At 37.2% G+C, this 27247-nt stretch overlaps 1 protein-coding gene and 1 pseudogene across 6 annotated transcripts in view; one reads left to right on the top strand and one right to left on the bottom strand.

Annotated features, from left to right (window-relative positions):
• Positions 1-619: 619 nt before the first annotated feature.
• The window catches only part of OSBPL8 (oxysterol binding protein like 8), a 271517-nt gene continuing 244889 nt past the window's right edge, over positions 620-27247 (top strand). For 4 of the 6 annotated variants that reach the window (XM_077111486.1, XM_077111485.1, XM_077111484.1 and 1 more), the window contains exon 1: positions 620-1020. The gene's annotated coding sequence lies outside the window, so the exon portion shown is untranslated. Of the gene's footprint in view, positions 1021-15674; positions 15764-16346; positions 16548-27247 lie in introns of all 6 variants that reach the window. The other 2 variants (XM_077111483.1, XM_077111482.1) reach the window with 2 other exon arrangements.
• On the bottom strand, positions 10804-16887 carry LOC143690702 (tRNA (cytosine(38)-C(5))-methyltransferase pseudogene; annotated as a pseudogene).

Here is a 27247-nt window from a genome sequence, read left to right as displayed (position 1 = left end):
CTAGGAACAAAAATAAATTTGTTGGGCTATTTTCATCCCAGCATGATTGAAATGCACCATCGTTCCCTCACAAATAAAAACCTCTAATGAAGAGAACAGTGAATTAAGAGCCACAATTAACGCGCTCCTAGAAATAGGAACAAGTATTTACTGAATGTTTTTCAAGTCAGATGTTAGACACTACGACGCCTTCTTTTTCTCTTTGCCTAAAACTTTAACCTAGCCCAAGACTGGGCAGGTGGGTCTCACGCTTAGACCTCGGGTAGGCGTGGAGTCCTCAGCGAGCCCTGACCAGGAGGCTCTGTTGTCTCCTCAGATTGGAAAGGGCCCAGGACGACCAGTCGTGAAGGCCTCGCCTCAGCAAGTTAGCAGGTGCGAGGCCCACGTCGGTGGACCCGCCTTCCAAGGCCGCCCACGGGTCTGCGGAGGCGGTTTGGCGGCGATCACACCCTGGCAGGGCAAGATGTTGACAGTTGCTCCAGCGCGGCGAGCGCCAGCCGAGCTAAAAGGGCGACACCCGAACCGCCTCCGCGCGCCGTCACGTGACGGGAAGGGGGTGTGGCGGGAGGCCGCGAGTCGGGGGCGGGGCTGAGAGGGGGAGGGCGCTAGAATGTGAAGGATCGTGGCGGCTCCCGGCGCCCAGAGGCGGCGACGCGGCGGATGACAACATTAGGCCGCGACGTGCTCCCGGCCGGTGGCTGTGGTAGCGGCAGCCAGAGCGGCTGCAGCGTTATCTTTGGCTGCAGTAGCAGTGGCCGCCCGTAGCGGGCGGACAGACGGAAGGAGAGGGCCCGCCCTAGACGGTGGACCTCGGGACCAGGGTTCCCGCCCATCCCGCTGCTCGTCTGCTGAGGCGACACAGCGCCCTCCGTCTGGGCTCGCGCCCCAGTTGCCGACAGCGACAGCGGCCGACTGAAGTTGGGGTCCGATCGGACGCGTGCGGGGCCCGGAGCCGCGGCGCCACCCCGACCCGGGAGGAACCAGCCCCCTGCGCTCGGTCTGTCCTGGGGCGCCACACGGGTGAGTGTCGAACGGATCCCTGAGTCAGAGGCGAGGGGTCCGCACCTCTCCGGGCGACTGCAACCCCTTATCCCCAGGTTCAGAGCTCCGGGCGGGTGGGGACTCCCGAACACTCTGCACTAAGGAGTTCCTCTTTGGCTCCTTTGTCCCTTTTGGAGTTGGGGTTCGAAAGGCTGGCGGGGATGGAAGAGTGTTTTGGGGCCCAAAGGAGGAGCCGCGGCAGGGGAGCCGGGGCGGCGGTCGGTTCGAGCTTTTTGACGGTCCAGAGCGTCTCCTTCTCCTGAAGTATGGGCGAACGGAGGGGTCTTGCCGGAAACCCCAGCACCAGGGAGAGTCGGTGCTTTGTCGCTTGGTGCGGTTAAAGCTTGGCTCCGGTTTTCCTGTGACAGCCCCAGAAGAGGCTGTGCTGTGCACCGCCCTTGCAGAGCGAGTGACACGACGTCGTTTCTCTAGACCTAGTTCCCGGGGCATTCTTGTAATGTAGAAGGAAAGGCGAAACCTTTTCTGTACTTTTAAATTTAATGTTGTTTTTAAGCCCTCTTCCAGGAGTGGAATCAGATCCCAAGGATCTTCACATGGAGCATGCTTTTGGTTCACTGAGCCACCCACTCAAGACCGATTGAGGCGAAGCAACAGTATAAGCAGATTTTCCATTCACAAAAGTCATTTAACACTCTCCCTTGTGTGAGAGAGCTGAGTTGCTGAACATTACCTAATTTCATTTCTTCCAAATGCGGTCTGAAATGATAGGTAACTTGAGCTCCTACTTAGATGGAAAACGCTTATCTAGCTAATGATATAAGCATATTGGCGTTAAATAAATAACGAAGTTTTGCCTTTCTGCTACTGGAAGACACATGTCTTCTAAATGCATATAGAATGCCCTGTGAAAGGCAGATTTATTAGTTGTTCTTAACCTTCACCTGAAATATATCCTCAAATTAGGTCTTTTCGGATAATCATTTAAAATAGATTTTTCCTTTCCCGGGATTCCAGGAACAGTATAAATTGTGGAGGAATGGTTCATCCCATCTGGTTTAATATTTACTTGATTATGCTGAGAGACTCTCATCAATTTCTGTGCTTGGTAGAACCTGTTTTGAAGTGGAATTATTAAGGTCATGGTTGTTTTATAACAGGTTGGAGAAGTTAAGAGTAAAGCCATGAGATTAAAAACCCTTGTTAAAAGTACACCTACTTTCAAATATTTGTTACCTGTTTTTTTATAGCAACTATTGATTGAATGACTACCATGTGCCTCTTCACGTTACTGAGAAACGGAATTGATGAAACTTAAGAACTACCTTTTAAGTCTTTAATTATGGAAATTAAATTGTTCAGATCAAATTCTGTATGGATAGTTTGAGCCAAAATTCATTGCACACAGGTGCTTAAACATGCCTGTTTAATTAAAAATGAGCGTGGTTTATTTCTGTTTCATTGAATCATAATATTTATTGTATCTCTGACCTGTTGGAAAATGTTGCTGTATTTTTCAGTTAGAATGTTACTGCATTATTAGAGTCAACTATTTTTCTTAAAACACATTTATGGCACTCATAAATTTGGTGATAGTTTTTGGTTCATTTTTTAATCGAGAGCATTAAAATATACCTTGGAGATAAATAAAAAATTACATGAAATTAGGTTATATTTTAGTTTACTTTGATTTATTGATGGTGGTGATGGTAGCACTATACTGAGAACGTAATTAATAGCACTGAATTGTATATTTGGATGTGGCTAAAAGAAAAATTGCATATGTGTACCTAGAACAAAAAAATAGACTATATCTGTACAACATATATAGATATATGTAAAACACAAATAGAGAACCCTGATGTAAACTGTGGACAATAGTTAATAATACAACTATATTAATGTTCTTTCATCAATTGCAACAAATGTACCACACTAATGTGAGGTGTTAATGGGTGTATATTTTGGAAACTGTATTTTCTGCATGATTTTTTCTGTAAACTTACAACTTCTCTAATAATTTTTTTTAAAATAGAAAGATCCTACTTTTAAAAAGAAAAGAAAAAACTGATAAAAATTACACATTTACAATATCCACATAACAAAAGGTTATTTCTCTCTAAAGGATCTTGAAGTATTTGTTTAACTAGTGAGCAATCATAGTACATTTATATTTGGTTCAGATTATATCTATTACTTCAAGACCAGGTTACTTGAAATGAGACATAAATGACAAATAAAGAATTGATATTTAGATGTAGTTTTCTAATGCTGTTTTTTGGAAATTTTTATAACAGTACCAGAAGTATTTTATCAGTATTTAATAAGATCACATTCATAGCGGTGAGCTTGGAGCATCAGGCAATTCAAAACTAGATGACATAGTTCTTACTTTATTTTTGAGTAAGATCTACATATAAGACCATCATACTTTTATACCCTATGCTATTTTTAACTTTGTTGTCAAAGTTCCAGACAATGTATGCTCTTCTCTGTTTTGCTCACCATTGAATCCCCAAATGCTTAATATTTATTGAATGAAAAATGTAGTTCTAGATCTGTGACTGGGGAATAAAGAGAAGTATGTGATAATTTAGTCCAAACTAAATATATGAAGTGAGGTTATAAAAAGGAGGGATGTTAACTTGGAAGGAGGAGCAGGTTATTTAATCTGGGAAATTAGGAGGAGGTGATTCTTGAGTTAGGTCTTACTGAAGGCTGTGTGTCTGGAGATTAGAGGATGTTTTAATTGGGTAGGCAGCATGAACCAAGGCAGTTAAATTGGACTGGGTAAGTCAATTAGATTCAACCCTGCTCTCACAACTGTTGCTTCTCCCCAGATAAAAAGATTGGTACCCATTATAAAAGCTGAGATTTAGAGTGCTTGAATTTTTGAAGTGACAGTAGTACAGTGAAAGCAAAGAGAATCGAACTGGGGGGTCAGACATTTCTAATTGTAATTCTTACTCTGCATCTTATACATGCATTGTGCTCTTGGACAAATCACTGGGTGTTAGTTTCCACATTTGTAAAATGAGGATAATCTCCATATGGTCATTGGGAGAATTAAATTATGTAATGTGTTTGAAAGTGTTTACTTAAATGTCTAATACATAGGAGGAGTTCAACAAATATTTAATTATTTAAGACATTTCTTTGTCTCTGGCTCTTTAAAAATTATTTTGCTTCATTTATCCTCAACTCTTATTTCTATTTATCTTTGAGTTCAGTTCACCCATGATGTTACCTTTAAATTTATCAGTCAACATTTTAGATTGATAGTTTTCTTTCAATCAAACTTCATTTTCTGATTGAAATGAGGCTTAATTTCATTACTTCTTCATGCTACAGACCACAAAGAATGCTAGATGCCTTGTGTTTCATTATTTTTTTTAATTTCCAAGTATATTTTAACAAGTAGTTATAGAACAGATTTTAAAGTTTGATACAGGTTACAGTTCCACGATTTTTTGTTTTTTTCTTCTAACTGCTCCAAGATATTGGAAACCAAAAGAAATATCAATATAATGATTCAGCAGTCATACTAGATGTCTTAAGTTTTTAAAGTTTAAAGTAAGGGATAGTGTGGCTGAAAAATCTAAGCCTTTAGGCTTTTCTTCTCCACAGGATTTGTTTTTGGAGGAATTGTGCTTGTCTTTTTGTGTCATCCTCTGTTCATTGTTGTGAAGAAACAGGGGTTTTCATGCTCTTAATAAAAAATCTAGCAAAAATATCCATTGTGTGTTTTTAGTAATGTGAATGACTGCAACCGTGAAGTATCTCTACCTGCCATGTTTTATTTTAGAATCCAGTATTTTTTGAGCAGGGTAATAGATTTCTGCATCATTTCTTATCTAAGCTTTTTGCTTTAGTAGCTGTTTGTTCTTTTATGAATCTCAAAATTTCATTTTACTTTATGAACTCTTATAGTGTTTATGATCCATGGAGCAGTCTGTACTTTGCATGATGTACATTGGAAGAGAATTTGGAAGAGAATTTCATTATAAAAAGACTAAGAAGAGCTTTTAAACTTTATAAAAGACAGTTACCTACCATATTCACAAAAGACTAAATTGAAGCAGGAAGACTCTTTTTAGATGAAAAGGAGTAGCTCTTGATTTGTTAAAAACTTGGTAGTTTCAGAGGGAGATCATTATAGCTCCTGAAGATGTCTTAGTAGGAACAGTTGGTAATAATAATAGCTAGTGTGTGTTGACTGCTTACTCTATATTAGGTACTGCTCTAGAAGCACTTGACACATTACCACATTTAATCCTCACAACAACCCTAAAAATCAGACAATTTTCTTATCCTTTTTTAAGGAAATGAGAAAACTGAGGTACATAGCAGTAGTAGGTGGTGGTAGTGAACAATTGTAGGTGGTAGAGCCAGGATTTGAACTTGAAATTTAACTTGACCTTTGGCTTCAGTGCCTGTCCTTTTAACTACCACATTATATTGAGTTGTATAGTTTATATTGTGGTTGTCCCTTACGACAGGTCTTGACTATAATGATCTTTCTCTGTCTGTTTTGGCTGTGTGATTTGATAAAAATATACTTTATAATAAGATGGAATATAGCCTCAATTTCTTTATTTCATTTGTATTTGATTGACATCTTATTTTTAATCTTAAAAATACTTGGAGTAAAGCAAATAATTATTTATTGTGCATTCAACTACTGTTTTCTCACCGGGAAATCCCAACTATACTGGAAAAATAAGAACATAGTAGATAAAAATATTTTAAGCTGATTCGTTATTATTTAAAAAAATTCATATATATATTTAAGAATAATACTGGTGCTAGGGATTGGTATGAATGGTTTTTGCATGTGATCGATCTTCTAACAATGCAAATATATCTAACATATTGAAGTAACTTGTGTTTTGGTTACCAAATGTCCACATATTAGCAGAAATACATAGATGGTTACAAAGAAGCCTTAATGTATTAGTTAGGGTTCTCTGGGGAAATAGAACTGACATGATGTATATGTATATATATGAATATGTATGTGTATACTATGTACATATTATGAGATTTTTTTTCTTGGGATTGACTCACATGACTGTGCAGATGAGCAAGTCCAAAATCTGTGGGACAAGCTGGGAACTTAGATGAAGGTTTTTGATGAATTCCCCGGGAGAAGCTGCCTGAAGTAGAGATGGAAATTCTCCCTTCTGATTGCTGAAATCATCACTTCTCCTTTTAAGGTCTTCAGCTCATTGGCTGATTGTTACAGGTGGTGTCCTTAGTTGATTGTGGATGTAATCAGCCATAGATGCAATTAATTTATTGATGATCTTGATCAGTCACCCCAGCTAGGACAGTAATTCCCTTCTTTGCCTGTTGATTCAGAGGCATGAGGAGCCCAAAGTGACTGAGTGGCAATCTTTAGCTTTCAGTTCAGTGAAATCATTGTTGTGTCTCTTGGTGGAAGCATGCCTCCTTTTGGAACTAAGACCTGTAGGCCAGCAAAGTTTGAGATTACAGGAACAGGAAGCAAAAACTTTTCTAGTGGATAACTAGGGGTAATAGTTAGTACTGTCATTCCATTTCTACCCCTTCCTTCCTGGACCCGTGAGTCCTGGCTATGGGAGAAACAGCACCATAGAGTGGACACTGATTTAGAGCATATACAGCCTCCTGGAGAACATTGCTCCAACCCTGCAAAGTATTGCCACCCAGTTGGCACTGTAATCTTCAGAAGGCCATTCCACTGTTCTGTTAATCCAGCTGCTTCAGGATGGTGGGAAACGTGGTAAGACCAGTGAATTCCATGAGCAAATACCCATTCCTCCACTTCTTTTTCTGTAAAGAGAATTCCATGATCAGAAGTAGTGCTATGCGGAATACCATGACGATGGATGCTGTAAGTCCATAGATGGTAGTTTTGGCAAACATTGCATGCAGGAAAGGCAAACCCTTATCCAGAGTATGTCTCTTCCAGTTAGAATAAAAGGCTGCCCCTTTCATGATGGAAGTGGCCCAATGTAATCAACTTGCCATCAGATAGCAGGCTGATCACCTTGGGAAATGGTACCATATCCAGGACTTAGTGTTGGTATCTGTTACTGGCAGATTGGGCATTCAGCAGTGGCTATACCTGGGTCAGCCTTGGTTAATGGAAGTCCATATTGCTGAGCCCATGTATAATCTCAATACCTACTGCCGTGGCCACTTTGTTAAAGTGGAAATCAGAAGCAAAATTGGGAAATATCTTCATGTTAATGAAAATGAAATATACCAAACTTTATGTGATGCAGTAAATATAAGCTTTATATAAGGGAAATATAAGCTTTAAATGCTTACATGAAAAAAGAAGAAAGGCTTCAAATCAGAGACCTAACCTCAAAACTTGAAGAACTACAAAAAGGAGAACAAACTAACCCTAAAGTGAGCAGAAGGAAGGAAATAACAAAAATTAAAACACAGATAAATGATATAGAAAACAAAACAATAGCATCAACAAAACCTAAAGTTGGCTCTTTGAAAAGAGCAATAAAATTGACGAACCTTTAGATAAACTGACAAAGAAAAAAAGAGGATACAAATAATGAAAATCAGAAATGAAAAGGGGGATAATACTACTGACCAGCTAAAAATAAAACAGATTATAAGAAGATACTATGAATATAGTATGCCAATAAATTAGATAACCTAGATAAAATGGATAAATTCTTAGAAACACACAAACTACCTACATTGACTCAAAAAGAAATAGATCTTAACAGATCAATAATTTAAGAGATTGAATCAGTGATCAAAAACCTCCCAACAATGAAAAACCCAGGACAGATGACTTCACAGGGGAATTTTACCAAACATTCTAAGAAAATATAATTCCAGTTCTACTCAAACGCTTCCAAAAAGACCAACATTACCCTCATACCAAAGCCGAGAAAGACACCACAAGAAAAGAAAATTACAGACTAATATCTTTTATGAATATAGTTGCAAAAATCCTTAACAAAATACTAGCAAACCAAATCCACCAGCATATTAGCAGAGTTATACAGCATGATCAAGTGAGATTTATCCCTAGTATGTAAGTTTGGTTCAGCATAAGAAATTTTGGTTAATGGGGTACATCAGATAAATAAAATGAAGGAAAAAACCCCATCATCAATTCAATTGATACAGAAAAGGCATCTGACAACATACAGTAACCTTTCTTGATAACGACACTTAGAATGCTAGGAATAGAAGGAAACTTCTTCAACATGAAGGGCACATATGAAAAGCCCATAGCTAACATCCTACTTAATGGTGGAAGATTGAAAGCTTTCCCTCTTCAGATCAGATATGGGACCAGGATGCCCACTGTTACTACTGTAATCTAATAGTGTACTGGAAGTTCTTGCCAGAATAAAAATGGAAATAAGAGGCATCCAAATTGGAAAGGAAGAAGTAAAACTTTCCCTATTTGTGGATCATATGATCCTCTATCAAACAAGTCCTAAGATTTGTAAGACCAGAAAGCTCCTAGAGCCAATAAATGAATTCAGGAAAGTGGCAGGGTACAATATCAACACCCCTAAAATTAATAGTGTTTTATACAGAAGCAATGAATAATTGGGAGGAGAAGTCAAGCAAAAACTCCATTTGCAATATCAACTAAAAGATCTGGGAATAAGTCTAGGAATAAATCCAGGATGTAATGGACTTGTACACAAAAACTGCAAAACATTGCTACAAGAAATCAAAGAAGCCTACCTAAATGAAAGGACATTCTGTGTTCATGGATTAGAGGACTAAATATTAAGATGTCAATTCTAACCAAAGCAATTTATAGATTAAATGCAATGCCAAAGAAAATTCCAAAAACCTTCTTTGTAGAAATGGCAAACCCAATCATCAAATTTGTATTGAAGGGTAAGGGGCCCCAAATAGCCAAAGTTATCTTGTAAAAGGAGTATGATCATGGAAAGTCTCACACTTTCTGATCTTACAAAGCCACCGCAAATAAAACTGCACGGTACTGGCACAAGATTTGTACACCATTGGAATTGAATTGAGATCTCAGAAATTAGCCCTCACATTTATGGCCAATGTTTTTTCTTTCTTTTTAATGTTGGATATGGCACGGATTTAATTATGTTTAGTTCTTTTAAGAAGAGAGTTACGTTTACCAAAATGCTGAATAAATTGATGATAGGTCCAAACATCAGAAAAAAGAATTTCCCAGGCAGATTTTATGCATATTTATTGCCAGTAACATACAGTGGACATGCAAATAAAATGGCATTTTCCAAATTAAGTATGCATTGAATAAATTGGCATTCTGGTCAATATTTCTTCATTAAGATGTGAGTTTTATGCTTGCAACTACATATTTTCAGTAATGAATTAAGGGAAGAATCACCATCTTAAAATACTGAATACACATTGATATTTAACAAATTTCATGAAGCCCTATTCTGCCTTCCAGTTTGTAAGAAATGTTTTCATCGACCTCCCTGGTGTTTGAAAGTAACACACTGTATCTCTCCACTTTTGTGTAACATTGCCCAGTAGAATATAGGACATTATCATTTTCGTGTAATTGTAATCTTAGTCTATATACGGCAAAACTCTGCACTTTTTTTTTTTTTTTTTTGATTTAGAATCTTCCAACAGGAAGAAAAAGCACATGAAAATGTGCCAGAATGATTTCAGATTGCTGCACACTCAACATTGTGAGACTGGTAATGAGGTTTGTCTTCAAACATACACAATGCAGGCTGTGATGGGTGCTATGATTCTCGTTGGCCTACTGCTTTCCTAGACCTGTATTTACCTATTAGTTCTGAAAACATGGTGGAGGGAAATAAAAATATGAGTTAAAATTTTGTAATACAATCTCTTGTTTGTTCTTATTTCTCCTCTCTGTCACTTTTATCACTGAACTCAAAACCACAGGGTACATGATGCAAGACTTAGTCTGATTAGAAACCCAAATTCCAAGAAGTCTACTAACAGGAGGTTGAGAAAATTAAATTTATAATGTTAATTCATAGACAAGCTGTATGAAATGGATGAGACGCTAGAGTCTGCTTCCTGAAGTCTCTATGTTCTACTATACTCTGTAGGGTGTGTTGTCAGACACAATTTAGAACACAAGGCAAAGGAGGAAGGCAAAAGCAAGTTCTGACCACAGCACAGCAGAGGGAAGCATGAGCTTTGCCTGTGAACTGAAGGTAGAAGGAAAGATAAATAATATAAGACTACATTTTCTCTGACCTTCTTAGAAGCATGTAACAATTTACAACTATTTATTCTGACAGTCTTCAGACTACTGTGTAACTTGAATTATGTTAATTTGATTAGATAAAATAAATGAAAGTTGAGAGGATTGGAATTAAGCATTAAACAGAAAATATTTGAAAAAGCCTTGAATTAGAGTCATGTTAGAATAATTACCAAAAAAGATGAGGGGATTGATAAAACAACCTCTTTCATCAACATACGAAAATACACAATTTTTTGGGTTTGTATAACTACGCCTGTTATGACGTTTTAGAAAATATTCACATTGACATTAAAATGCTAATGATCCTAAATTTGTCTATACGTTATATTATAAAGAGAATATTTTATATATATTTAATAATTTCATATGAAAATGTTATCCTTAAGGCATAACAATAATTTATGTTTTACAAAATATAGTAATATAAATTTAAGGTAATATTGAAGGTATTTTGTGATAAATGAAAAATTCCTTATTAAAGATTGAAACAATTTAGTCTAAAATAATTAAAAATAGAATTTCAGAATTATTATCTGGAGTAGAGGGAACACCATGACTGTCATCCAGAGTTATGTCAAAATCAGACAGTTGGTTAGTTTAGCCACTACATGCACATTGAAACTCATTTCTCTAAGTAGATGATAATGCTGCTTCACTGTTATCTTCTCAGGAAACCAAACTCTGAAAGAAATCCAGGGAGATTTTCTATTTGAAAATTTGCAGTTCAAGCGTTAACAATTTCATTATCTTTTCTTGTGACAAGTTGGTAAAGGATTTGTAGATATTCACAATCTGCACATTCCCTGCAGTTTGTAACACAGATCCTATCCCTTCTGTGTGTTTTCCATAACCTTTTGTAAAGCATGTGGACTTTCTGCCAGGGGACTTAACAATGCCCAACAAAAGAGTATATTCCAGCAATGACTTTGGGAGCAAGGTACTGGTTCCTGTCAATGCCAACTTCAAGAAAATCTTTCGACATCCAGAGATCACTGTCCTGTTGATGTTCCTTGTCCATTTTTTCTGTAGTTTCAAGCTTAAAAAGTTTAGCCTGTTTTCCAAAACACTGTGCTGCCATCACGTAACATACTTGGTTCAATTTTCTTAAGTTTTCTTTTCTTCATCTATTGCATATATTTGTGGATATTCAGATTCAGTTTTGGAGAAATTTCATTAGTCCCGGGGGCTTGAAAAGCTAACAGCTCTGACTGAAGTTCTGCAATAAGGAAATAATGCAGCCTTGAGTTTGGAATGTCAAGAGAAGTTAAAGATAATAGAAATTCTTGGTACTGAAAGTTGCACTTTTCTGTTGTTTATACCAACAGGTCTCTTTAACATGTTGTTTAGAGAGAGAATGATTCTAGGTATTTTCTAACTCTAGTACTTGAGAAATTACGTGTTGTGGAAGATACTTCAAAACCTTTGACATATTCTAAAAGAATATGCTTTGGCAATTTTTATAATCTTGCTTATAAAAAGCTATTAGTGGGTGGGCCACGGTGGCTCAGTAAGCAGAGTTCTCGCCTGCCAGGCCGGAGACCCAGATTTGATTCCCGGTGCCTGCCCATGCAAAAAAAAAAGCCATTAGTCCCTGGATCTGTCACATCACCCTGCAGCCCAATTCTTGTGAATGGCTGATGTGGAGATTGAAAGATCACCTGTCAAACTCTGGGGGATGCCTTCTCTTGTCTGGGCCAGTAGTAACGTGTGAGGGAAATATACTTGTACACTTCATTAATGACAGTTTTATATCAATGGCAGTTAACACAGCATTCTCTCAGTGCCTGGTATATGCTGCCAACACTGGAACACAGTTCCAGGACCCATAAAGTCTCCATTCTAGGCTGGGCCTCCATGCTGCCATCTCGGGCCTCACCACCAACTGAATTTTGACAAGTGGACAAAGAACACTCTTTGTGAAAGAATAGTCTCTTCAACAGATATGCTGGGAAAATGGGATCTCAATTTGCATAAAAAAAGAAGGCGGACCCCCAACTCATGCCTTTAATCAACTCAAAATGGAGCAAAGACCTAAATATAAGAGCCGGAACTATCATGTTCCTAGAAGAAAATGCAGGGAAGCATCTTCAGGACCTTGTGTTAGGCAATGGCTTCATAGACTTTACACCCAAAGCAAAAGCAACAAAAGAAATATTAGATAAATGGGACCTCATCAAAATTAAAAACTTTTGTGCCTTGAAGGACTTTATCATGGGAGTAAAACAACAACCCATACGATGAAAAAAATTATTTGGAAACCAACTATCTGAAAAAGGTTTGATATCCAGAATATATAAGAAATCCTTCAGTTTAACAACAAAAACAGTGTGATTAAAAATGGGTAAAAAACTTGACTAGGCATTTCTCTGAAGAAGATATAGAGATGGCCAGAAAGCATGTGAAAAAAATGCTCAACATGAATATCTGTCAGGGAAATGCAAATCAAAAGCATGATCACATACTGTTCATACCTTTTAGAATGGCTACCATTAAAAAAATGGAACATACAAGTGTTGGAGAGGATGCAGAGAAATTGGACACTCATTTGTTGCCAATGGCAATGTAAAATGGTGCAGCTGTTGAGAAAGACAGTTTTGCAGTTCTTCATAAAGATCATGTTAAGTGTAGAATTACCATATGACCCAGCAATCCCACTACTAAGTATACAGTCTTAGAACGGATATTTGTACACTGATCTTCATAGTGGCTATATTAGCTAGGGTTCTCTAGAGAAACAGAATCAGCAGGAGATATCTGTAAATATAAAATTTATAAAAGTGTCTCATGTAACCTTGGGAATGTAGAGTCCAAGGTCTGTAGGGTAGGCCTCAAGCTGGTAACCAATGAAGGTTCTCAGTAAACTCCCAGGAGAGGCTGGCTGGGCAACCATGGGAATGTAAGGGTCCAAGGTCTGTAGGGCAGGCTGTGTTCTAGTTTGCTAGCTGCTGGAAGGCAACATACCAGGGGTGGATTGGCTTTTAATAAAAGGGGATTTATTTTGTTAGTCCTTTAGAGGAAAGGCAGCTAACTTTCAACTGAGGTTCTTTCTTACATGGGAAGGCACGGGGTGGTCTCTGCTGGCCTTTTCTCCAGGCCTCTAGGTTCCAACAGCTTTCCCCAAGGTGATTTCTTTCTGCATCTCCAAAGGCCTGGGCTGAGCTGCGAGTGCCGAGATGAGATATGGTGAGCTGCTTGGGCTGTGCTATGTTGCGCTCTCTCATTTAAGCACCAGCCAATTAAATCAAACATCATTCATTGCAGCAGGCACGCCTCCTAGCCAACTGAAGATGTAATCAGCAACAGATGAGGTTCACGTACCATTGGCTCATATCCACAGCAACAGAACTAGGCCTTCACCTGGCCAAATTGACAACCGAATCTAACTACCACAGGCTACAAGTTGGTAACTCCAATGAAGTCCTTCAGTGAATTCTCAGGAGTGGCTGGCTGGACAACCATGGAAATGGAAGAGTCCAAAATCCATAGGGCAGGCTGTGAAGCTGGTGACTCCAATGAAGGGTCTGGATGAACGCTACAGGAGAGTTTCACCAGCTGAAGCAGGAAGAGTATCTGTCTCTTCTGAATCCTTAAAAGCTTTCCTGTGATTAAAATAAGCATCACTCATTGCAGTGATTACATTGATTACAAATGCAATCAGCTGTGAATACAGCTAATGTAATCATGATTTAAGTCTGTGAAATGTCCTCATAGCAACAGGCAGGCCAGTGCTTGTCTGACTAGATGACGGGGCACCACCACCTGGCTAAGTTGACACATGAACCTGACCATGACAGCGGCGTTATTTAAAATTGTCAAAAGATGGAGAGCAACCCAAGTGTCCATCAGTTGTTGAGTGGATAAACAAAATATGGCATATACACACAATGGAATATTATGCAGTTGTAAAAAGGAATGAAGTTATGTGATACAATTGACAACATGGAATGTTATGTAGTTGTAAAAAGGAGTGAAGTTTTGTGATATAATTGACAACATGGATGTACCTTGACGACGCCATATGAAGTAAGCCAGACACAAAAGGACAAATATTGTATGATTTCACTTAAATGAAATAATTAGAATAAAAAGACTTATAGAGTCAGAATCTAGAATATCATTACCATGGGATGGGGTGGAAATAGGGAATGGGAAGTTAGGACCTAAAATGTACAGGGTTTCTATTTGGAAGGATGGAAATGTTTGGTAATGGATGGTGGTCATGGTAGCACAACATTGTGAATATAATTAATAGCATTGAAATATGTATTCGAATGTAGTTAAAGGAAAAATGTTAAGTTGTATATACTGTAACAAGACAAAAATTTTTAAAATCTCCTTGCCTTGACTATGTTTAGTCTGCTGAATAGCCTGTCAAAGGCAGTCTTCATTTCTGTTCCATTGGTTCTGATTTGTACCATTTCCTTTTGATTCTTTTTGAGTTTCCTTTTCTCTGCTTACATTACCCATCTGTCCTTGCTAGTTGTTCACTTTTTCCATTAGAGCCCTTAACATATTAATCATAGTTATTATTATTATAAATTCCCGGAAGGTGACTTCCCAAATCTCTGTCATAAATGAATCTGGTTCTGATGCTTACTCTGTCTTTTCAGGCTTTTTTTTTTTCCTTTTAGTATGCCTTGTTATTTTTTTGTTGGAAGTTGGACATGATGTATTGGGTTATTGGAACTGAAGTAAACAGGCCTTTACTGGGAGGTTTTATATTTTTCTGACCAGGAATTAAGCTGTGTATACTAGTTAATGCAGCTGTAGGTGTCAGAGCTTTCAATTTCCTCTAGTGTCCTTGTTTTTGTCTTCCCTGTCATCTTTGGGTTTCCTTAGAGACTCTTTTAAAATAATGTCCTAACTTTGAAGTTCTTTTCAGCTGTAGCCCCCTCATATTATACAGGAACTTTATTGTTGTGATGGTAAGATGTGGGAGGTGGAGGTGGGGATGGGGTGGGAGGGTGGACGGGGAGGAAGCGTTCTAACCTTAGTGCTTAACATTGTTTTTTTAATTTTATTTTTTTTAGCACTTGTTTTTTACTCCTCTTAGGTGATACAGGAAGGCCATAACGGGCTGGAGCAGGGTATTTGCCTTCTTCCAAGTAGGTTAAGGATCTGTTAAAATAGTAGAACAGCACCCTTGAGGCTTATTTTTAAATGCTTGCTTTTCCCTTCGATGCCAGAAGCATGAGGGAAGTTTTAATTGGATCTCTGCAATGAGAACCTGGTGGGGTTCTCCTGTAGGCAAAAATCACAAAAGTGTGGGGATCTTATAAGGCTGTTTTTTTTTTTTTCCCCAGGAGTTTTTAATCTTTCCTGCTAGTCCAGGCTGTCTCCAACAATTAGTCAGTTGCCCTTTAAATATTCTTATCTCAGACACTGGCTCCAGGGGTAATTTGTTCTCCCAATAAGCTCTGCTTTTTCTCTGTCTCTTCAGTTTTCAGGGTGGTGGTTTCCGTAACCTCAGTTCTCTAATGGATCCGAGAAGAGTTGTTGATTTTCAGTTTTTCAGCTTTTTTTCTTGTGGTGAGTATAGAAGTGATGATTTTTAAGACCTTTACATGTCAGATGAACATGTATTTCCCTTTACATGGATATCCCTGTGTTCTTTTTGAATTCTTGTTTACTTATTAGTTTTTCTGTTTCCTATATTGTTGTCAGTTACCCCAACACTCACATGTCATTATGATTCCCTTGAAATTTCTGATTTGCTGCTTGGAAACTGAAGGAGACCCATGAGAACTGTGTATAAAATAGTGACTTTGCTCCAGAGAATGATATTTCAGTTTTAAGCACATGACCCTTGTTTTAGTTTACTAAGGCTGCTGGAATGCAGTACACCAGAAATGAGCTGGCTTTTATAAAGGGAATTTATTTAGTTACAGATTTACAGTTTGTCAGAGGAAAGGCAGCTGTCTTTCCTCTCTCACATGGGAAGGCACACAGCAATGTCTGCTGGCCCTCTTTCCTGGCTTCTGGGTTCAAACTACTTTTCCTGGGTATGTCCTTTCTGCATCTCCAAACGTCTAAGTGTGAGCTTCTTTGAGCTGTCTTCTGACTTCTCTCTTTTAAACCTTCAGCTGATTAAATTAAACATTACTCTTTGCAGGAGGCAGTCTCCTTAGCCAACCACAGATGTAATCAGCTATAAATGAATTTCACATACTGATGATTTAAGTCTACAGCAACAGGACAACTGGGCATCATCACCTGGCTAAGTTGATGCCTGAACCTAACTACTACAGACCTTGTAACATTTTGATTACTCAGAAGTCTGTATATTTTCTGTTTCTCTACTGGATCCAAACAAGTGAGATGTTATTCTTTTTCATTTATTTCTCTGCCTTAAGTGTGATAGCTACCTGGATTCAGTAGTTACTGATACCTCTTATTTTTACCTCTCTTCTGCTTTATTAACTTTGGTACTTTTAAATGTTGAACTCAGATTTCTTAGCTAGTTTATTAAAAACCTTAATTTCCATCTTTTCATTTTATATTTATAAAAATTTCCCAGCCTTGTATTAGATTTTTCTTTACTTATTTCCTTTTAAAATTTTCCACTCTTCTTTTCTGAATCATCAGACTTCGAATGATTGAGCTTTGAAAAGCACCATAAATTATACTAGACAATCAAATGTAAATTTACCCATTCGCCCCCCCAATGATATTACCACGTTTCCATTTAATCTTGTTTGATTCTTTTCTCATGGGACAACTATATAGTTGGTGTTGACTACTAGAATGTGTTTCTTGTTATTGGAGTCTTAATTCTGTTGCTATCAGAAGTTTTTACAGCTCAGATTTTAAAGTTGAAATCTTGTCAGAAGGGTTGTGACTTGGAAGGTTTACAGCCCCTGATTTGGCTTGATTATTTAAGATATTATAGAACCTACATAGTAAATACTTCTTTGAAATTTAAAATAACTTAGCAATAAATTAGCTTATATGCAGTCTTTTATGTGCCCAATGCAAAGGAAGTTAAAAGTTATAAATATCCCCTAAAGCAGTTAACATGTATTTAAGTGATTATTTTGTTTGTAAACTCTCGCTTATGTTCTGTGATACTCTTGTTTTTAGACTCCACAGATTGGATAAGATGGTGATTATATATTGTTTTGCATGTATTCTAAGTATTTTCTCCTTCAGTTATCTGATATGATTAATTTCCTTTTTGACTCACTACAGTATCCTTTATTACTTCACCTGTGTTTATAATTTTATCATTTTCTTACTATTCCTAAAGTTTAAAAATAGAATCTTTAGTATTATATTTTCAAAGTTTGATTATTCTGGAAATTACAGTTATGTCCTTATTGTCCCAAGAATTTATGATTAGGATATAGGAATTAAAAAATAATGTCTCATCATTGTTGAGGAAAAACACTGTAAAAAGTAGAGCTTTGCTTAAATGGTTGATCATTTAACATTTTTAACATCTGGCAAGATGTTGTTTGGTTATCCGTTTTGATTTTCTTCATAATTCATAGTGGCAGTAATTATCCTGTTCACACTCATAAACTGAAATTAATCAGTGATACATTTTTTGTTTATAGGACAAATTATGATGTTAACTTCAAAAACTGTATGCTTTTTTTGTATTTAGTAAGAATTTGTTCATTGTCATTATGTTAATTAGTGTTTTCTTTTAGGAACAGGCTTCTGATATGAGTTAATGTGGTAGTTATTCTTATTTAAAGTATTAAAAATTGAGTTGATTCTCACAGTATCCTTTTTGAATAGCATAAATGACTTGGTTACTTACATGATAAATTAGAGATAGTGTGTGCTTTGGTTGTGGTAATTTGTACCTAGAATTCAAAACCCGGAAACATCTAGGCCAAAGTCAGCCACTCACATACTCAATTTTCTTTCATGGCCAAGATACAAAGCCATTTTTAATCTTTATCAAAATATAAAGAAATTGCCTTTGGGATTGAATAAAAAAATAGTAGCAAAATTCCTTGAAACTGTCTTGAATTACTCTTGGATTTCAAGCTTTGTTCCTTAATAAAGAACCATCAGGGTAAATGTGTGGGTATGAATTTTTACTTGTATGAAACCGTATACTCTTTTGATTTGTTATAATGTTACCTTACTTAATCTTAGTAAATGAGAAACACATTGTTTTTCTAATATCTTAATTCAAAACAAGGTACATATTTTCTTTAGAAAATAACCTTTCAAGCAAACAGTGAAAAATTTTGAAGAATCAGTTAATTTTAGTTGTAATTTAAAATATCTAACTTTAGAAACAAAGACTTAAAATACAAAGGAGACATTTAATTTTTAGGACTTAATTTTTCATATATGGTTGCCAGTTTGATTTTTGTAAGCACTATCTTTAAGGTCTTCAGGTATTACTTTCTCAGAGATCCTCCTTGAAACCCTCTGTCACAGACACATGCAACCTGGCATTATAAACACCAACTAATATACTTAATAGATGCATTGGGAAAATAAGATACCTTCCAAGAGTATTGTCTTTCCTACTAAATAACATTGTGACCTTAGCAAACCCCTTTGTCTTCTCTGGGTCTTAATAAAAAGGAGAGTTTGGAGCTAGTAATCTCTTAGCATTCTTGAAGCTTTAGGGACTAGAATTCAGAATTTAATATTCTTCTGATATCTCTGAAATAGATGATATTATTCCCATTTTACAGATGGAATTATTCCTGTTTTATAAATTCCGTGTTTAAGTAATGTGCTCAGTTATGTTGGTACTAAGTGGCCAAACAAGAAGTTGGACCTTGTTCTCTTTTTACATCCATATTCTTTTTATTATCGTACTGCCTCCCCAAGCATTAGACCACCGAGATTTTATTTGTTCTTAAAATTTCTTCTGTTTCTTAATGTAGTTTTTTAGTAGATGTGCTTTTGCAGTAAAGAATCTGTCACTTAGGAAAACCAGAAGTCAAAGATCAGGCCTGCGCATGAGTTGTGCCCAAAGTAGAAATATGACCAGTTTTAAAATAATAAATTAGAATTTAAGTTCCTGAGAGATAATTGTTGTGTACAAAGTTATGTTGAATTTATTTCAGTAATGCGCTCTTGTTTAAAAATCATTTTTGGAACTATTCTTTTGGAATTTCTAAAGTACCTTAAACCTCTTTCTTTTGACTACATTCTGTGGTGGCAAATTACATCTTCTGAGAATGGATTTGAAATTTGGGAAAAGCAGAAAGTCATTCAGAACCAAGTTTCATACATAAAATTAGGGGCTAAAGTGGGGGAATGCTATTTTTGTTAATTCATTGACCAAAATGGTGGAACCTAATTTTCTGTCATTTACAAGGAACTAGGAAGACAGTTAGAAAAGTCCAAAATCATTTTGTGCAATGGCAATTTGAAATAGTCGCTAAAAGTGACTACTCTGATTGGAGATATTTGGTTTATTTGGATGTACATTCTGCTGTAACAGTTCTCTGTTTTCCACTATTTGTTAAAGCTGCCAGAATGCAATATACCAGGAATGGAATGGCTTTTAAAAAGGGGAATTAACCTGCCATGTGGGAGATCTGGGTTTGATTCCCGGGGTATGCACTTCCCCCAAAAAACAAGCAAACATGCAAAACAAACAAATGTAACAAACAAAAATTCAACAAATGGTGCTGCAATGACAGGATACTCACATGGAAAAATAATGAAATGTGACCTCTCCATATAGCATACAAAAAGAAAAAAAAGAGGGGGGGAATTTATTAAGTTGCAAGTTTACAGTTCTAAGGCCATGAGAATGTCCAAATTAAGGCACCAACGGGAGGTTTTCTTCACTCAAGAAAGGCTGTGCCTTCCAGAACACCTCTACCAGCTGGGAAGACATATGGTGGACATCTCCTGGGGTCTTTTGCTTCTTGTTTTAAACAGCTTCCCTGGGGGCATCTTCTTTCTTCATCTCCAAAGTTCTCCAGCTACGTGGACTCTATTCTCTAAGCATCAGCGTCTCCATCATTTCTGAGGTTTCTCCAGAATGTTTCCCCTTTTAAAGACTCCAGTAAACTAATCAAGACCCACCCTGGATGGGCGATGTCACATCTCCATCTAATCCAAAGCTCGTACCCACAACTGGGCATGTCCCATCTCTATGCAGATAATTTAATAAAAAAGTTTCTCCCTACAGTAGTGAGTCAAGATTAAAAGAGATGGCTGCCCCCACAAGATTAGATCAGGCTTAAAACATGGCTTTTTTGAGGCATGTAATAGCTTCAAACTGGCACATCCACTTAGGCTGATTTAGCACTGCTTTAGAGAGAAGAGTTGGTGAATGAATTATAGATGTTGGTATTCTTTCCATTTTAATGAAGATCTATAAACCAGTATTTGTAGCAGTTTGCATAATAATTTAGTTCCTGGTTATGCTAACATTTATTATTGTAATTTGTGGTTATCCATGGCTAAATTTAATTCCAGGCAGCTACCTCATTACCATTTCCAAGCATGAACTAAAACTACTTCAGTTGCTAAGCCTTAGTGTACACTTAGGTGCAAGCTTCCATCTTCCATCTAAATAATATATTTTGCAGAATTATCTTGGGCTGTATTATAAATTATGTGTGACCGAACTTTTAGTTATCAGTGCTATACTCTATTGGTTCAACTAATAAACAAATAATATGTATAATTTGAGGCAGGGGAACTTGTGATATAAAGATTTTATTTTATCTTTTGAAGGTATTATTTTACTTGATTTAAACTCTTAGATGGTGAGTTAATGAAGCATCTTCATTTGTAAATATTAAAGAATACTGAAAAAAATGCCCCTAGTACTTTTTAGTGCTACTTTTCCCTTTGAGGTTTTAAAATAATTTAAGTTACATTACCATTCATTAGTTCAACAGATGTTTGAATGCAGCTCACTGTGCAAGGGGCTTAAAATTCATTGGGAACTAGATGGAGAGGTCTCTGATCTCTTTGAGCTTATTTGTAGAGAAGGGTTGGAGAATGGGCAATAAACTGTTATTTGCACAATTCATTATGTAATCACCATTGTGGCAAGTGCTAAGAGAAAGAAATATAGGGTGACTAAGAAGTTGCTGACCTAGTGGGGGAGGGGGCTCAAGAAAAGTGACTTGAGTTGAAGGAAAAAAGAAGAATATTTCTGGCAGTACATTTTGTTTGAAGATCCTGGAACAGCAAGAACTTGGCTTTTGCTAGAAACTGAAATAAGTCCACCAGGATTGGCATATTAAAAATGAGAGTGATATCAGTGTGGGAAAGCAAGGCCTTATAGCCTACATTAAGGATTTTTATTTTTATCTTATGATTGCTCAGAAACCATTAATGCATGTTTTGAAATTTTTATTTTATTTTTATTAGAGAAGTTATGAGTTTATAGAACAATCATGCATAAAATACAGGGTTCCATCTACTACTTATTAACACCTTACATTGTTGTGGTACGTTTTTTACAATTGAAGAAAGTACATTTTAATAATTGTACTCTAGTCCATGATTTGACTTAGGGTCACTGTATTGTGCAGCTGCATGTATTTTTTCATTAAAGAATTTTAAACAAAGGCATAAAATGATCAGGTTTAAAATAATCATTCTGGATGCTGTGTGAAGATGATTTGAAGGGGGTGACAATGGTAAACACTGGGAGACCAGTTAGGTCTTGCTGAATTTAAGGTACTCTTGGCTCATCCAAGGGAAAAATCCTGTAGGTTAGTGGTTCTTAGAGTACTACCTGAGAATTTGTTGGAAATGTAGATTCTTGGGCCCTACTCCAAACCTGCTGTATCAGAAATTTTCTGGGGTTTGGGCTCAGGAATCTGTGTTTCAACAAGCGTTCCAGGTGATTCTGATGCAGCCTAAAATTTTTGTACCTCTGTTGTAGGTCATTGATATATGATTCTTGAAAGCAGGAGAAAGTTCTAGGCTTGTGATATGGATAGGGAATAACTGCATGTTTGGTAGTTGAGAGTGAGAGTAAGAGAAGAGACTCTACTCAAATGACACCCTAGGACACCTTGGACAGAGAAGCAGGGGAGCGAGTGAAAGAATCAAATAAATGCTCATTAGAGAGACAGAAGGGCTGGAAGATCAGAAGAGTCTTTGAAAAAAGGAGTGGCAGTAAGCATTAAATTTGGCAGTTACTAATCTTTGCATAAATACTTGCACTGGGCAACAACTTTCAGCAGGTTGAGGAGCAAACAGGAAGACAAGAAGTGGCATAAGATAATTTATCCCTTACTCTCTCATTTATGTCTTACTCTGTGGAAAGATATATAATAGTCCCTGTGGTAGTTAAGATTCAGTTGTCAACTTGGCCAGGTAAAGGTGCCTAGATATATTGCTATGGACGTGAGCTGATGGCATGTGAACCTCATCTGTTCCTGATTACAACTGCAGTCAGGCAGGAGACATGCCTCCTGCAGTGAATGATGTTTGAGTTAATTGGCTGGTGCTAAAATGAGAGAGTTCAGCATAGCACAGCTAGCAAACTAGAACAGTCCCCAAATTATGGGAAATAGAAGTTAAGAATCATCCTTGAGGGGCAGCTAACCAGCATAAGGTTCTATTGAGAGCTCTGTAATAAAATTTCATTGTTTAGACCCAATTGATTCTGGAGTTTATGATCTATATAGAGGCCTTACCATAGTCTTTAGAAATGGGCAGGCACTGGGAATCAAACCCGGGTCTCCGGCATGGCAGGTAGGAACTCTGCCTGCTGAGCCACCATGGCCCGCCCTTTACCATAGTCTTTAAAAGACAGTTTGCAAGGAATACCATGGTAAAATAATAGTTTATAGAGGGTGAGAATGCTCTGTTTTAAAGCATCATTATAATACTTTAGCAGTATGTATTTGCAGCTAAATAATTTTTAAATTGCAATACTTTTATTCATACAACTTTTTATTCCATTATGTACCTCAAGGAACATATCTTTACATATATTTTATAATTCTGACTTTAAATTATTTCTTTTAGAATGATTCTGGTATGTTAAGATTGTGCTGTTCCAAAGGGAAAACTATAGTTAAACTGAAGACAATTTAAGATAGAAAAATTTTATGGTGAACTCTAAATGCAAAGTTGTATCTTATGAGTTTGTGTGTGTGTGTGAGAGAGAGAGAGAGAGCTAGAGAAGCTATTTCATTCTAGATATATATGTTTTTTCTGGGTGAGATAGGTATTTACCTGTCCATTTTATTTAAGAAAAAGTAAGACTATTACATCAATATATTCTTACCATAAAATTCACCATCTACCTAAGTGCATAAAGATAGTTTCAGTTGTTACCAAACTCCACTTTATGTCTGAATAGTCTACTTGCTAGTAGTTTGGTATTATTTTTCTAAATACTCCTTCTTAATACTTTATATACTTGTATGTATAATTCTTTAAAAAGAATTACACTATACTTCTGTTTTGCAATTTTCTTACCAGTTATGTATCTTAAATCTAATATGTTGATACCTAATAATTCCTCTCATTGATGTTATGTTTTGATTTTTAGAACATTAGATTGGGATTCAAGAGACCGGATTCTGGTCTTCTCTTGCACCATTATTTTGAGCAAGTCACTTACCTCCTCTGTTTAAAGTTTTGGGGTGGTAAGGGGTTGACTCGAAGATTGCTTACAACTCTAAAATGCAATTAGGAATGCTAGGTTTCAAGGGGAAGACATTTCCTTGAATTTAAATGAAGTGTGTTTGTTTTTACACTCCTGTGAACATTTAAAGGGATAAATTCTTGTCAAGTTAAAAATACAATGGTGATTCAAAAAGATGATTTCCTATAATTTACTAGTACTCAGCGGGCGTACCTGCTGCTTTTGAAATAGCAGTGACCTAAAAATAGAAGCTTCCTAGAAGCTGGTTTAAGTTTTCTGACTGAAAATTCCTGTCACTTTTTTGGGGGATGTTCATGGGATATAAGACAAATGGGACGGACAGCTTGTTCAGCATTCTTTGAGGAGTTGTATGGTTTTCTCACATAAGTGCCTTAGCAAGGCATTAAGGGTAGGGATAAGAGCCATTGCTATGAGGCCAGGAGCTGTGCTCTCTGTTCCTTGACTTTTCTTTCACCCTGAAATTATTTGCTAAGTTAAGTTTTAATGAAAAACTTGGGAAACCGAAGTGATCTTAGCTTGAAGAATCTTTGTGTAAAGGTGTTCAGCTTTTGAATTAATATTGCTACATTATTATTACTACTACTACTTTGATTAAGAAGTAGTGTATTTCTTTTAGTTTTTAATTTTATATCCTTTTAATCCTTTCCTTTCTGTTTTTAGTTTTCATCTTTTTTTTTGTAGTGTTCTTTGTCCACTAACATTTTTTTCACCAATTCAAAACAGTTTTTATTATGAAATATAACATATATTCAAAAAAGCATTAAATTTCAAGGTACATTGTAACAAGTGGTTATAGAATTGATTTCAGAGTTTGGTATGGGTTACAGTTGTACAATTTTAGTTTTTTTCCTTCTAGTTGCTCCAACACTGGAGACTGAAATAAATATCACTATAATGATCAGCAGTCATACTCATTTGTTAAAGCCTATTGTGTTAGCTAGGGTTCTCTAGAGAAACAGAATCAGCAGGAGGTATCTGTAAATATAAAATTTATAAAAGTGTCTCATATAACTGTGGGGATGTGAGAGTCCAAGATCTGTAGGGCAGGTTGTGAGCTGGCAGCTCCAATGAAAGTCCTCAACAAACTCTCAGGAGAGGCTGGCTGAAGAACCACGGGGATGTAAGAATCCAAGATCTGTAGGGCAGGAGGTAAGCTGACAGCTCCAATGAAGGTCCTCAGTGAACTCTTAGGAGAGTCTGGCTGGCTGAAGCAGGAAGGGAGATTGTCTCTTCTGAGTACTCCTTAAAAGCCTTTCAGTGATTAGATGAAGCTTCACTCATTGCAGAAGACACTTCTGCAATCAGCTGTGGATGCAGCCAACATGGTCATGATTTAAGTCCATGAATTGTCCTCATAACAACAGATAGACCAGCACTTGTCCAACCAGACAACTGGGCACCATCATCTGGCCAAGTTGACACATGAACCTAACCATTACACCCATCTTCTCTGTTATAACTCTTCCTCCTTTGATCCTTCTTCTAATCTTTTGGGGTATTTGGACTCTGCCCATTCTAACTTTTTCATGTTGGAAAGGGGTGTTGATAATATGGGATAGAACTAGTGGATGTTCTTGGTGAGGGTGGCTTTTCTGGATTTCAGGATTTATCTGGCCTAGGAACCCATCTGGAGGTTGTAGGCTTCAAGAAAGTAATCTTTTATATGAAACTTTTGTAGAATTTCAGATAGAGCGCTAGGTGTTCTTAAGGGTTAACAGGAATGATTTTGGTTAGGGTTTGGAGAAGCATGATAATTAGCAATATCTAGCTAAAGCTTGGATAAGAGTAGCCTCCAGAAAAGCCTCCTGACTCTATTTGAATTCTCTTAGCCACTGATACCTTATTTTGTTACATATCTTTTCCCTATTTTGGTCATGAAGGCATTGTTGATCCCATAGTGCCAGAGTCAGGTTCATCCCTGGGAGTCATGTCCCATGATGCCAGGGAGCCTTTCACCCCTGGATGTTACGTCCCACAAAGAGGAGAAGGTAATGGTTTTACTTGCAGAGGAGGGGGGAGGGGGGGGAGACAGAGAGAGAGAGAGAGAGAGAGATTTTCTAGAAATAACTCTTAGGCACAACTATAGGTAGGCTTAGGTTGTCTGCTAGGAAGAAAGCTTCACAAAAGCAACCCTCAAGATCACAGCCTTACCCTATTGACTTGGGATTCTGTGGAAAAGCTTAATAGTTCCATATTTTTTTCTCTTATCCCTTGAGGGAGTTGCCAATACTTTTTAATTGACTTCCCAGCACGCTCTGGGATATATCTGAGCATTTCCTTAAGCTATAAAGAATTACAAGCCATCATTCCCATTCTGGGCTCCATGTGTTTGGATTTTTTAAATAAACTATCTGGACAGGTTCAGTTAGATTATGTGCTTCAGAAAATTCAGGTTTTGGACAGTCTAACCCTCTCTTCCTTTGGTCTTGTATAGGTAGGTGAAGTTCTAAGATGCTGATAATGTCATTCTTGCCACTGTATTCTGATTCACCTGAGTCCCAACCCGATTGGCCTTGTTCTTATCTCCAATTGAAGACTGATTTCTTTAATAGTTGTTGTATGTAGCAATGCTGACTTTCAGAGCTACAGAATTCTTAGGTGTCACGCAGGTACCCAAAGTTCCAGGGAGATAACAGGTTATACCTAGGTAGCACAGCATCTCAAAATCTAGAAATAACATTAACAACTCTGGACTAAATGTGACTGCTATAAGTGCTTATAGCCTAGGCCCCAATTTTCTTATAAGTATTTTCTAAATGAGACCATACAATATTTGTTGTTTCGTTTCTGGCTTATTTGCACTATATAATGTCTTCAAGGTTCATTCAGCTCGTTGCATGCCTCACAACTTCATTCCTTTCTGTAGCCACACAATATTCCATCACATGTATACGCCACAGTTTGCCATTCTGCTTCTCAGTCAGTGTATCCTTCAGCCACTTCTATCCATTGGGCATCACGTCCAATGTCCACAGTCAACAATCCATGTCTCACATTCTTCTCACTTAATTGTACAATCATCAACACTCTCAATTTTAGACAATTTTTTTTTGGTCCAAGAGAAACATTACTGATAAACTCAAATAGAAAATAGAAAATCCAAACCTCCCCTTACTTCTTATCCTTCCACCCAGTTATTTACTCCTGATATTGCTGTGGTACTGTTGATGTTTTCCTGTAAGTTATAGACCATAGCATGTGGCATGGTCAGGTTCATGTGTCACCTTGGCCAAGTTGTGGTACCTGTTGGTCTGGTTGGGCAGATGCTGGCCTGTCTGTTGCAATGAGGACATTTCATAGAATTAGATTATGATCGCATCAGCGGCATCCACAGCTGATTTCATTTGTAATCAGCCAAAGGGGAGTGTCTTCTGCAATGAGTGTTGCTTAATGTAATCACGGGAAGCCTTTTAAGGAGGATTCAGAAGAGACAGGCC

This window comes from Tamandua tetradactyla, chromosome 7 (assembly GCF_023851605.1).
Source record: "Tamandua tetradactyla isolate mTamTet1 chromosome 7, mTamTet1.pri, whole genome shotgun sequence".
NCBI lineage: Eukaryota > Metazoa > Chordata > Mammalia > Pilosa > Myrmecophagidae > Tamandua > Tamandua tetradactyla.
Note: the sequence above shows the minus strand (reverse complement) of the source record. Positions and strands in the feature narration are given on the sequence as shown.